The sequence below is a fragment of the Rhincodon typus genome, chromosome 1 (assembly GCF_021869965.1).
Source record: "Rhincodon typus isolate 14 chromosome 1, sRhiTyp1.1, whole genome shotgun sequence".
In the NCBI taxonomy this organism is placed as follows: Eukaryota; Metazoa; Chordata; class Chondrichthyes; order Orectolobiformes; family Rhincodontidae; genus Rhincodon; species Rhincodon typus.
In genome coordinates, this window is record NC_063332.1 from 120,132,357 (window position 1) to 120,144,806 (window position 12,450).

The window sequence follows — 12,450 nt, forward strand, 5'->3', positions numbered from 1 at the left end:
TGTCTCCCACTAACATTGTTTTCTCTGCAAAGTAACTGCTCCCAATCCATTTGGGCTAAATTGTACCTCTCTTAGTAAAATAAGTCTTTCTCCAGTTTAGAACATTTATTCTTGATCTATCCTTGTTCTTTTCCATAACTATTCTGAATCTAACTGAGGTATGATCACTGTGTCCAAAATGCTGCCCTATTGATATGCCTTCCATGTGCACAGGTATAGCCTCAGAACTGTCCCTTCCCTGATGGGCTTTAAAAAACATCTCCTAGATGTAATTTGTGAATTTTGTATCCTCCCCACATCTGTAAATACAGTGTCTTTTTTTTCTGTATTTTTAATTGTGAACTAAAATGAGAAAGGAACTATTTTAAAATCAAGGATTACTGGCAGATTGCTGCGTGCCTTGAAAGCAAGTCACCAGATATTCATTGTAAACACAGGTTGAAGTGTAGCTTGAAAATGAGTTAGAGCCAAAGGGTTGTGTACAGATGGAGCTTTGGCTGGCAACAAGTAGCTGATTGGTCAGTGGACGAATGAGCAGTAGTTGATGACAAAGGCGCTTTGCTTGCCAACCAATGTGATTGGTTCTCAGGTAGACTCTGGTTGTGAAGAGGGGTGATAGAAGGCATCTCCTCTGCTGCTGGGTATTTCACCACTATTTATATGAAAATGACTGAGATTTGCTGCTCACCAGCTAAAGATGCTCATTCATATCATTAAACATTTTGAATCTGTCGCACCAGGTGTATGATAAATTCACTGTTTCCACGTGGGAAACTATGCTTGAAAGGACTATAAGTTGAAGACAGGGTTATGATATCAGCAGTCTTTCTTGAGTATGACACCATTTTGAAAGCGCAGAGGGTTGGTGAATTTAAATGTTAGCTTTTATTATTTGTTCAGGCAGTCTTTTTGTTCTGTTGGCAGTTTAGTTTTTCCACTAGCTTTGGCACACATGTCTAAACATGTGGACTGTTTTCTCTGCTGACAGGGAAGTGAGCGAGTAAATTGCATGCAGGTCTTGACAGTGCTGCCAAAAGATTTCATCTTTTGCCAACTATAACATTAACACAAGAGGCTTCATGAAGTTGATGGCTTCAGTTGTTTTTCTTTTCTTTACTGCTGATGAAGATTCATCATAAACTTTGAAAACTTAAAACTTTTGTAATAAAAGACAGTAAAGTTATTGCTTAAAAAAGTCTCTCTAAAGTAAGGTTCTGAAATTCCAACAAGTACAGTAGGGCAGAATATCTGTCTGTCTACTTCTGTGTTAAAGGGAAAGCCCCTTCATTACTATATGTACTGATTCCCCTTTCTAAGGTGGAGTTGGCAGTAGCAGTCTAGTGTGAAGAGCTCATGAATGTTTTGAGATAGTTTCTTAGAGCATCATGTTTTTGAACCAACCAGAAACAAGTGTTATTAGACTTTTTTTACAATTCATTCACGGGATGAGGGTGTTGCTGGCCAGGCAGCATTTATTGCCCATCCCTAATTGCCCAGAGGGCAGTTAAGAGTCAACCACATTGCTGTGGGCCTGAAGTCACATGTAGGCCAGACCAAGTAAGGATGGCAGTTCCCTTTCCTAAAGGACATTAGTGAGCCAGATGGGTTTTTCCCAATAATGGATTCATGGTCATCATTAGACTCTTAATTCCAGGTTTTTTAAATTGAATTCAAATTCCACCATTTGCCGTGGCAGGATTTGAACCTGGGTCCCAAGAACATTATCTGGGTCTCTGGATTAACAGCCCGGTGATAATACCACTTGGTGGTTATTGTTGTTGTTGTTGTTGTTGTTAAACTTGGTATTGTGTAATGTGACAGGATGAACGAGTGTGGTGTATGTGACAGGATTGATTAATTACCCCAGTGTTCAGGCACTAGATATCAGTAACCTCAGTATGAAAGCATTTCACATCCAGTTTGAAAGGGAGAAGTCTGGGCCTAAGCCCTGTATTTTAAATAAGGGCCACAAATATGGACATGGTGTTGAGTTACCTGAGGTGAACCGGCATTTTGAGCCTAAAGGATAGATCAATAGAGACAGTGCCAGACTTTTAAGATCTCAGATTAGTCATTATAATATTCCCACTATAAACAAAAATGATAAAGGGAGGGCCCACCATCTGTGGTTAGCTGAAGAATCAGTTAAGGAAAACATCAAACTTGAGGAAAAAGCTGCACAAAGGTGAATGGCAGATCAGAGGTTTGGTCAGTATATGAAGAATGATACAGGATGAGTAAAAGTATAATCAGGTGTTAATTTTCCAAAAGTGTCTCAATTCAAGAAAGGTTCCATCAGCTTAGAAAGTAGTAAATATAACCCTGCTATTCAGGAGAGGAGGGAGACAGAAGACAGGAAACCATAAGCCATTAGTTTGAAGTCTGTCATGGGGAGGTGTTAAAGAGATTAAAGAGATTAGAGCATTACGTTTCAGGTAACCATGAAGAATTAGAATGGTTTTGTGAAAGAAAAGTTGGGCCTTACCGATTTATTGGAGTTCTTTGAAGGAAGAATATGCATTGTGTATGATTGAGAGTCTGATGCCATATAGTACTTGGATTTCTTGAAGGTATTTAATAAGGAGCAACATCAAAGGGGATTATGGAAAATAAAACATTGTGGTGTGGGTGTGACATATAAGCATGGATAGAAGATTGGTTGGCTGGCAGAAAACAGACAGTTTCTTTGTCTAGTTGGCAGAATGTGATGAATGCTGACCTGCAGGCGTCAGTGCTGGAATGTCAACTTTTTTTCAGTTTAAAATTAGACTGAAGGCATGATAACTAAATTCACAGACAGCACAAAGATAGGTAGGACAGCATCTGTGGGAAGAGGTAGCCTCAGAAATGCATAGTTTGAATGAGTGGGCTAAAATCTGACACAGTGTGACTGAATGAAGAATGCCTATGGAATTGTATGGTGCAGAGGGATGTAAGGTCTTCTAATGCACAAGTCAAACATAGTATGTAGGTACAGCATGTAATCAAGAAGGCTAATGGGATACTATCCTTATTATGAGAGGAATTGAACACAAACATAAGGAAGTTATGCTTCCATTATAGAGGGCATTGGTGAGACCGCATCTCAAATATTTCAGAAGGGATGTAAATGTTTTGGAGGTGGTTCAGAGGAGATTTATTACATTGATACCTGAAATGAGTGGATTGTCTTCAGAGGATAGGTTGGAGAAGCTGGGCATGTTTCCATTGGCATTTAGAACAGTAAGCAGTGACTTAAAGTGTATAAAATCCTGAATGGGTTAGACAGGGCAGATGGGAAAAGGATGTTTCCTCTTGTGAATCAGTTCAGAATTAGATAGTGCTGTTTTAAAATTAGGTGTCACATTTTCAGCCATTAAATAGACCATCCTGAAGAAGGGAGCCTGGACCTAAAACGTTTGTCTCCACAGATAACTGCCAGACCTGCTGAGTTTCTCCAGCACTTTCTGTTTCTGATTTCCCGCATCCACAGTTCTTTCATTTTTAAAAAAATTTATATATCCTGTTGTGGATGTGCTTCTGTTCTTCACTGGATAGTTCAAGGTAGCTGGAGATAGCAGGAAGGTCAAGACCCTTTTGAGACTTGGGCCAGTAAACTTTGGCAGGTCAAGGTAACCATGAAGAAGAGGTAAAGCAAACTGTAACTCACCCTCACTTTGGCTTTGCTGTAAGAAGAAATCAAGGGTATTTGGCACACGTAGACCAGGACAGATTATGTCACACAAGCGGCAACTTCTGCAGAATGTGCAAGTTGGACAGCCAGCAGATACAAGGAGAGCAAGTACCACAATGGTTGTGGTGATGTTGGTCACCTTTTCAAGATCTATCCAAAGCCCAACGCCACCTGCATCCAGGGAATTGCAAAAGCTGTCACAAACAGATTGTGCAGGAAAATACCCTGTTCTGACCACAAGTTCATCAGAGAGCACTCTGCGTGCACTGTCCTCTAGCTACCACAGGAAAAGAATATGATAGATGCTGTTGAATGATTCCTTGAAAAGACTGTCAAAGTCAGTTGGCAGAATGCAATATCGGCCAAACTTTCAAATAAGCACCAAGACATAGCTTGGCTATTTGTGAGATCCTTCCTGCGCACCCAGAGTCTCAGTGTCTCCAAATGACACCCTTGAGGTGGCTGTGGTGGAGAACAGATCATTGTGCCCCTCTTTCTGGAAGGCACCTTGGCATACAGGGCTGCAAAGGACATTCATGCTGAGAAGCTCTGTGATGCAGAGATCTGAGCCCTATGGACTATTCCTATAGATGGACATAGAGATAAACAGGTACAAATTTCTTTGAAAGTCGCATCACAGGTACACAGGAGGTTGGAGAAGGCATATGGCACGTTTGTCTTCGTTGCATAGAACATTGAATATAGGAGTTGGGACGTAATATTGCATTTGTACAGGACATTGGTGAGGCCACTTTTGGAATATAGTATACAGTTCTGGGTGCCCTGCTATAGGAAGGAGAGGATGCAGAAAAGAGATACTAAGATGTTACTGGGACTCGAGGGTTTGAGTTATAAGAAGAGGCCGTTTAGGCTGGGACTTATTTCACTGGAGTATAGGAGGTTGAAGGTTGACCTTAAAGAGGTTTATAGAATCATGAGGGGCATTGATAAGGAGAATAGCAAAAGTCTTTTCCCCGAGGGTAGGGAATTTCAAAACTAAAGGCCATAATTTTAAGGTGAGAGGAGGTAGATTTAAAAGGGACCTGAGGTGCAACTTTTTCACACAGAGGGTGGTTCTTGTGTGGAGTGAACTGCTGGAGGTAGATACAGGTACAGTTACAGCATTTAAAAGATATTTTAACAGCTCAGGAATAAGAGGGGTTTAGAGGGATATGAGCCATATGCAGGCAAATAGGACTAGTTTAATTTGGGAAACCTGGTCTGCATGGACAAGTTGGACAGAAGGGCTTGTTTCCATGCTGTATGACTCTGTGACTATCAACTGCTGCTGCCATCAGCTTGGTAAAACACAGCCTTTAGTCTGCTCAAAACGTGTTGGTTTGCTAGTGCAAAGGCCTGTCAACAATCCAAGGTCCTTGATAGGCACATTGCAAGCATTAAGTACTGAGGGATGCATTATAGCTTAGAGTAGCTACTGCAAAGGTTTTATGGGGAAAGGTGACAATCTAAAACACACACACCATAGCATATCAAGGGTCTAGAAACTACAGAAGCCCTTGGGGTCTATGCACTAAAGAGTGACCTTAAAAGTAAATGGAGATTGTAAACGTAAACTGCATCTTAGAGTGTCATGTGCCGTAGTGGAAGAAATTGAATGGTTTAGAAGCTGATGCAATATCAGATATGAATTTGAAGATAATGTACTTTTTATGGGATTTATGAATAAAATACATTGTATTGAAGAAGGTTGATTGTTTAAAATGGAAACAGCCATATAATACAATAAATACTTTGTCTCTTACTAGTTTAAGAATTTTTTGCAATGCAGTTATGGTGGAGTAGCTGATACTTTCAATAGTTACATTTGGCAGTTTGATTAATTTGGATAAAACATTCAACGTTGTTCCAAATCTTAGTATAAGTTAGAAACATTACCAATATCGTTACCTACTCTGAGCCAATTGTTCTGGTTCATTGTAGATTAACTCTTGGCTTCGTTTCAGCAACACCAAAACTTCAGCAAACAGAAAATTCCATTTACTCGATTTTCTTCCTAATATGACGAATGAAGGCTTATCATCAGGGAGGAATCTGTTTATGGAATGCTTCAGTACTTCATAACATGCTCAGCGGTTTGAACTTTCTTGAAATTCCAAAACAGGCACCTGTCATACAATATTTGTGAATTTCCAATGCTATCTGGTGGAAAGTAGAAAATGCATGGAACTTCAATAAACATTTCCCAACTGCTAATCGATATTATGCCTCAAATTAATAATGTCTCAAAGCTCTCATTTTCCCAAAAGGGCCAAGATAATGCACGGCAAATATTTTGCACCAATAATATTAAATTTAAATTTCTCATGATCTTACCTAGGAAGTAATGTAAATTATCATGAAGAAATATTGTTTTTTGCTGATGAATTGAAATTTTTGGGCTTCAAAATCTATTGGGTCAGGGAGTACAATGCAATGTTGTTAGAGATCCTGGGGTTAGGTTATAATTTGGAGGTGGATCCAGCTCCACTGCCTCCTTTTTATGAACATTGAACATTTTGAAAGTGGTGGGAAAGAATCTCAGACCCTTTCTATCAATATGAGCTATTGAACCATTTCCCCTTATTGTTTCTTTAGATTACCGTATTTTAGCAAGCCATATGCAATTCCCTACTGTAGTTCACTAACAAGCAACATTTTAAATGTGGTATAAGTGAGGCTAGTGACAATATTCCTTTGTTATGACAACACTGCATTTGCTCAAAATTGATGATGTCTGTGGCACAGAGAACCAATGGCTGTGATGTTAGTAATTTCTGTGCTTGAGGTCAATAATGGGTCAACATTTGATGATGCACTCTGATCTCTGTTAGCTGTAAAAGATACTTCCTTTATGGGTAATTTTAGGATTGTTTAGCTTTTCCTATGGAAATGTGTGGTCACCCAACCCAATGACAACTGATCCCAATCAGTTTAATTATCCATTTCAATCTCATGAGATTTAATTTTCCCACTTAGGTTGATACTAACAAAAGATACTTTCATGCTATTAATGTACACTTTGTGTATTTTTTTTATTTGTTTTAGTATTGTCACATGTGCTTAGGTACAGTGAAAAGTTTTGTTTTGTGTGCAGTACAGGCAGATCATACAATACAAAGAACATAATGTGATAAAACAGAGTGAAGAATACAAAGTTATGGCTGCAAAGAAGGTGCATGAAAAGCAAGATCAACATTAGATTTGAAATTTGAGAGGTTCATTCAGAAGTCTAATCACAGTGGGGAAGAAGCTGTTCTTGAACCTGTTGGTATGTGTGTTCAAGTTTTTACATCTTCTCCCTGATGGAAGAGGTTGGAAGAGATTATAACTGGGGTGGGAGGGGTCTTTGATGATGTTGGCTGCCTTTCCGAGGAAATGAGAAGTGTAGTTGGAGATAATGGATGGAAAGTTGGCTTATGTGATTGATTGGGCTGTGTTCACAACTCTCTGTAGTTTCATATGGTCCTAGGCTGAGCAGTTGCCATACCAAGCCATGATGCAACTAGATAGAATGCTTTCTATGGCACATCTGTAAAAGTTTGTGAGAGTCCTTATGGACATGCTGAATTTCCTTGGCCTCCTGAGGAAGAAAGGGGCATTGTTGTGCCTTCTTGATGGTTGCATCAACATGGGTGGTCCAGGAGAGATTGTTGATGACCGTCACTGTGAGGAACCTGACTCGCTAGACCACTTCCACCCCTGCTCCATTCATGTAGTTAGGGCGTGCCGTCCTCCTTGTTTCCTGAAGTCAATGATCAGCTCTTTAGTTTTGCTGACATCGAGGGAGAAATTAACTTTTCACCATGCCACCAAACATTGTATCTCTTTCCTGTATTCAGTCTTGTCATTATTTGATGTCCAGTCTACAATGGTGATGTGGTCAGCGCACTTGGAGTTTGGATGAAATTTGGCCACACAGTCATGAGTGTAAGGGAGTACAGTAAGGGGCTGAGTATGCAGCCGGTGTTGAGGATTGTAATGGAGGAGGTGCTGTTGCCTATCCTCACTGATTGCGGTCTTGGGTCAGGACACACTAACCAATGTTGCTGATATATTTTCCGAAACTTCTTAAATTGAGGTCTTTGATTCATTCCAAAATATTCTGTAGGACAGAGTTTATGTGAATGCCCAGATGGCAAACGTCCCTGGGAATTTAGTTGTTCACTCCTTCCACTGAAGGTACATTCATGAACGCAATATACCATACTATACACAGAGCAACTTGTTAGTCTATTTTCTGACACATAATCAAAGTACTGCGTTTAACTTGATGGTATTCAGATGTCTGGATAAGTTCAAGACTGTAGATTCAATAATGATAAAGTAACTGAGTTTTTTTTACAATGGAAAAATAAATATAACCACATTCAGTCCAGAAGAAGGGTCACTGGACTCAAAATGTCAGCTCTGTTATCTCTCTGCAGATGCTGTCAAATCTGTACGGTTTCTCCAGCAATTTCTGTTTTTGTTTCATAATCAACATTGTTACCTGCTCTACATTGGCAGTATAAATGACCAAAATTTTGATCCTGTATTTCCATTGACATTTTCAAATCAACACTTTTGAACATTATTGCACTCACCCCATGCTTCAGGGTTGGCCAATCACAATGAGGAACAGCATTAGCAGAAAATGTTGTTGGTTGATTAGAACATCAGAACGAGGAGCAGGATTAGCCTATTCAAGTAGGCCCCTCAAGCCTACTGCACTGTTCAATAATGGCTGATCTCATCTCAGCCTCAACTCCTATTTCCTGCCTACTCCCCCTAACCCTTTAACCCATTACTAATTAAAAAGCTGTTGATCTCCTCCTTAAATGCATTCAGTGTCCAAACGCCTGCTATAAATTCAAGAACAGGTTCTTCCCTGCTTTTATCAAACTTGTGAATGGACTTGTCATATTGTTAGAGTTGGTCTTTCTCTGCATCCTCTCTGTAGCTGTAATACTATATTCTGCATTCTGTTCTATTACCCTGATGTAAGGTATGAACTGTCTGGATAGCATGCAAGACAATACTTCACACTGTGTCTTGGTACATGTGACAATAATAAATCAAATCAAATCAAAAAAGTAATTTCTCCTCATCTCTGTCACCCCTTAGCCTAAAACTAGGACCTCTCATTCTAGATTAATTTTCTGACTTAATCCCTTCTCGACGAGCTCACAAGATATTGGGTGAAAATCACTAGCAGCCGATTCGGGTTTATTTTCTCACAGGCTTTGAGACTATGTTGTAAGGACCAAAAGTGAGTGCGTGCACTTGCTGGGAGCCAAACCAGGGAAGTCCCTTTTTCAGAGGAGGGAATCTAATTAAGCAACTCTGCCCTTGCTATCTAATCCTGGTTAGTGGACAGGCTGCTGTACCGCCAGCACTGTGGTTGGCCAGCAACTTTTAGCACTGCTGAGCAGATAGGTGTTAGAGCCCGTGACTCAAAAAGGAGGTGCTCTCAGAGCCATAAATTTAAAATATAAATTCACAAGGGCCTAAGCACACAATCTCCTTGAAGCGGGTGGAGAAAATTCTTTGGTGGTGTTTTAAACTGTCACTAGCCTCTTCTTGGGAAATGGAACCTTGGGCTCTCAGCACCCACTGGGCTGTCACATAGAGGCCTCCTCCATTGATCTGGTAACACCTTAACGTGGCGAAGGCCACTCCTCCCGCAGTAAAGCATCAGTGGGCCTTCTAAGTTGGCCCTAATTGAAGCCTAAATTATTTAAATTGGCTGCCCAACTCAGTTCAGTGTGCAGACAATCTATATTCCAGATAAAAACCGAAAGAACTGCGGATGCTGTAAATCAGGAACAAAAACAAAATTGCTGGAAAAGCTCAGCAGGTCTGGCAGCATCTTTGAAGGAGAAAACAGAATTAACGTTTCAGGTCCGGAACTGCAGTTCTGAGGAAGGATCACCAGACCCGAAACGTTAACTCTGTTTTCTCCTTCACAGATGCTGCCAGACCTGCTGAGCTTTTCTAGCAACTTTGTTTTTGTTCCCAATCTATATTCTAGCTAGCCTGTGGAAAATTTCCCCATCATAGAGAATGCATCAGGGCCCTGCTGACACTGTTCCCCACTATTTTCCCAGTCCCTTCCCATTTCCAAGCCTGTCACAGTGAAATCAGGAAAATTCCGCCCTTAAGGACAGCTCTCCTGGCAATATTGTGACATTGTGTGGTCATGTATTGGAAACATGTGGGAATCAAGGTGGCCAGTTATCGGGGGTTAAATTACTGGTGTTCATTCTTAATACTGTTCCCTTAGCAGAAAATGGGGAGAGATGGATGTAGCAAGATAATGAAGTTAACCTTAATTCAAGGAAATGACTTTGTACATGCTTGCACAAGATGCCTGTGATAGGAGGAGTCCTTTCCGAGCTGAAGGTCAGAGAATCTGTAATAGAAGGAGCACTTGTATGTCACACCTAAGAATGGGTGAAGGAGAAATTTATTGGCCTCAGGAAGGTGTTCTTCAAATTTATATTCAAAACATTTTAAAAGCATCTTTTAAGCAAGGAACAGTATAACAAAGTAAGAATACATATTATCTGAACAACAGTTCATATACTTTTCCATTTGTAATATCTCTTCACTGGACTACCAAATTTATGTTATAGCCTGGCAAGAGACGAATAATTTTTTAAAAAATAAATAAAATCACACTGCTCTTTGGAGAATCAGTGTGGACCTGTTGGGCCGAATGGCCTGTTTCCACACTGTATGGATTCTATTATTCTATGATACACAAATAGACAAAACAGACAAAATACCAAGGTACTTAATAAGAAAATAAAGGGTTTTAAACAATCAAAAATGAAGTTAGAACAGTAATACAATTCGTAATAAACATAAATACAATTTATATTCTAATTAGAGGTATCAGACAAACTGCGATAGAACACCCTGCAGAAACCATCAAGTAAGAAATGCAAACAAAACATGGATTTCCCAACAACACCCACAGTGATATGGTGCGTCAGCAAATCTCATTAAAACTTCACAAGAGATTCCAATTCTTTACTTTCAAAGGTGCAACTTTGTAACCCCCTTAAAAGCTGTTCTGTCATGGGTTGCTCACCAACTGCGCATGTCCTGGCAATTTCCTTTTCTTGGACTGTGCTCCCTTGAATTTTGTGAATTGCACATCATCTCCTACTCACAACATGATAATACAGTGGCTTTGTGAGGTGTATTTTGTCCTTTTTTTGAAGAAAGTTTGAGACAGAGGTGAGAAGCAGTCTGCTCAAAACCAATACAGTAACCAACTTGTAAGGTCTTTGACTTTTTTTTAAAAGTTAGAACAATAGAAGCAGCCTGAATGGGTGGCGTCAAGCTCCCACAGAGCCAGGTTTTTTAGTTTTAGCTTTCAGCAGTTCCTGGGACCTTGAAGCTGGATGTGGAAGCTCTTATTCCTCTCTCTGTTACAGCTAAAAGCTTGGATTCTCTGCCTGCAGATGGAATTGCATGTTAGACAATCTGTTGGGGCAGCACGGTGGCACAGTGGTTAGCACTGCTGCCTCACAGCACCAGGGATCCGGGTTTGATTCCAGCCTCGGGCGATGTCTGTGAGGAGTTTGCACATTCTCCCCATGTCTGCATGGGTTTCCTCCGGGTGCTCTGGTTTCCTCCCACAGTCCAAAGATGTGCAGGTTAGGTGGACTGGCCATGCTAAATTGCCCATAGTGTTCAGAGATGTGTAGATAAGTGGGATGCTCTGAGGTTCAGTGTGGACTTATTGGGCCATAGGGCCTGTTTCCACACTGTAGGGTTTCTATAAATTTGCCCTTTTCCCAGGGTGTGATTATGGGATGTTATTATATTGGAACAGTTAATTAGTAGTAGTTAATATAGCTATTATTTTGTTAAGAATTTCAATAGTTGTAGTTAAGCCAATTCATATATTTTATACTATTTTGTCTGTATTTTAACTGTAGTATAAACATAGAATATTTTGCTTAATGTCAAGTAGTTTGACCAATCAAATTGCATCTGGAATGCAACACCTTTCATTTACCTTTAAAATAAGCAAAAGTTAGGGTCTAGACTACCTTCTTAATATATTTTGAGAAGGTTTGGTCCATGACAATGGGAAGAATTCCAACCTATCTGCAGATCGTTACCTTCACCAAACTGATATCACCCCTTCGTTTCTATTGTGCTCCAATGTTTCTCAGCTGCAGTGACCAAATACTGTTTGTGAGCTTCCTTTCCCCTAACACTCACTTGCACTGAATTATTATTAGTTCACAGGGTTTCTTTGAGCTCCCAGAGCTTTTTCTGAGCCCGAATTTGAACATGTTGTCTATGGTTTCCCTCTGCATGCTTCTGAATGGCTGAGCCCTTTAAATGTTTTTTTTTAAAAGGCACTGAGCATGCACAACCTGTTCATACTGCTGTTTTAAGTAGGTGCATGACTTCCAGAGCTTACCAAGTAATGAAGTCCTTGCTGAAACCTGAAACCGGGTGACTGCGTTTTGTGGCATAACGTAAAAGATGACCATATTTTAGTAGGATCCTGTATTTTGCTGTCATATTAAAATGCATGTAATTGGAGGGTTAGTAATGAGTGGCAAGGAACAAACAAAATGCATGCTGCCATCACGATGTACTGCAAATTCATTGACTGACATAATATGGCTGATGCTAGCGCCGCTTGGGTGGCGTATGTCGGTTTTTCTAACATTTGCTCATCTGCTTGCAGGTTAAGCCACAGGTAAAATATGGCGATACATGCAGATTGGAGAATGGGGGTTAACTGACTCACCCGGACACAGAAAAAA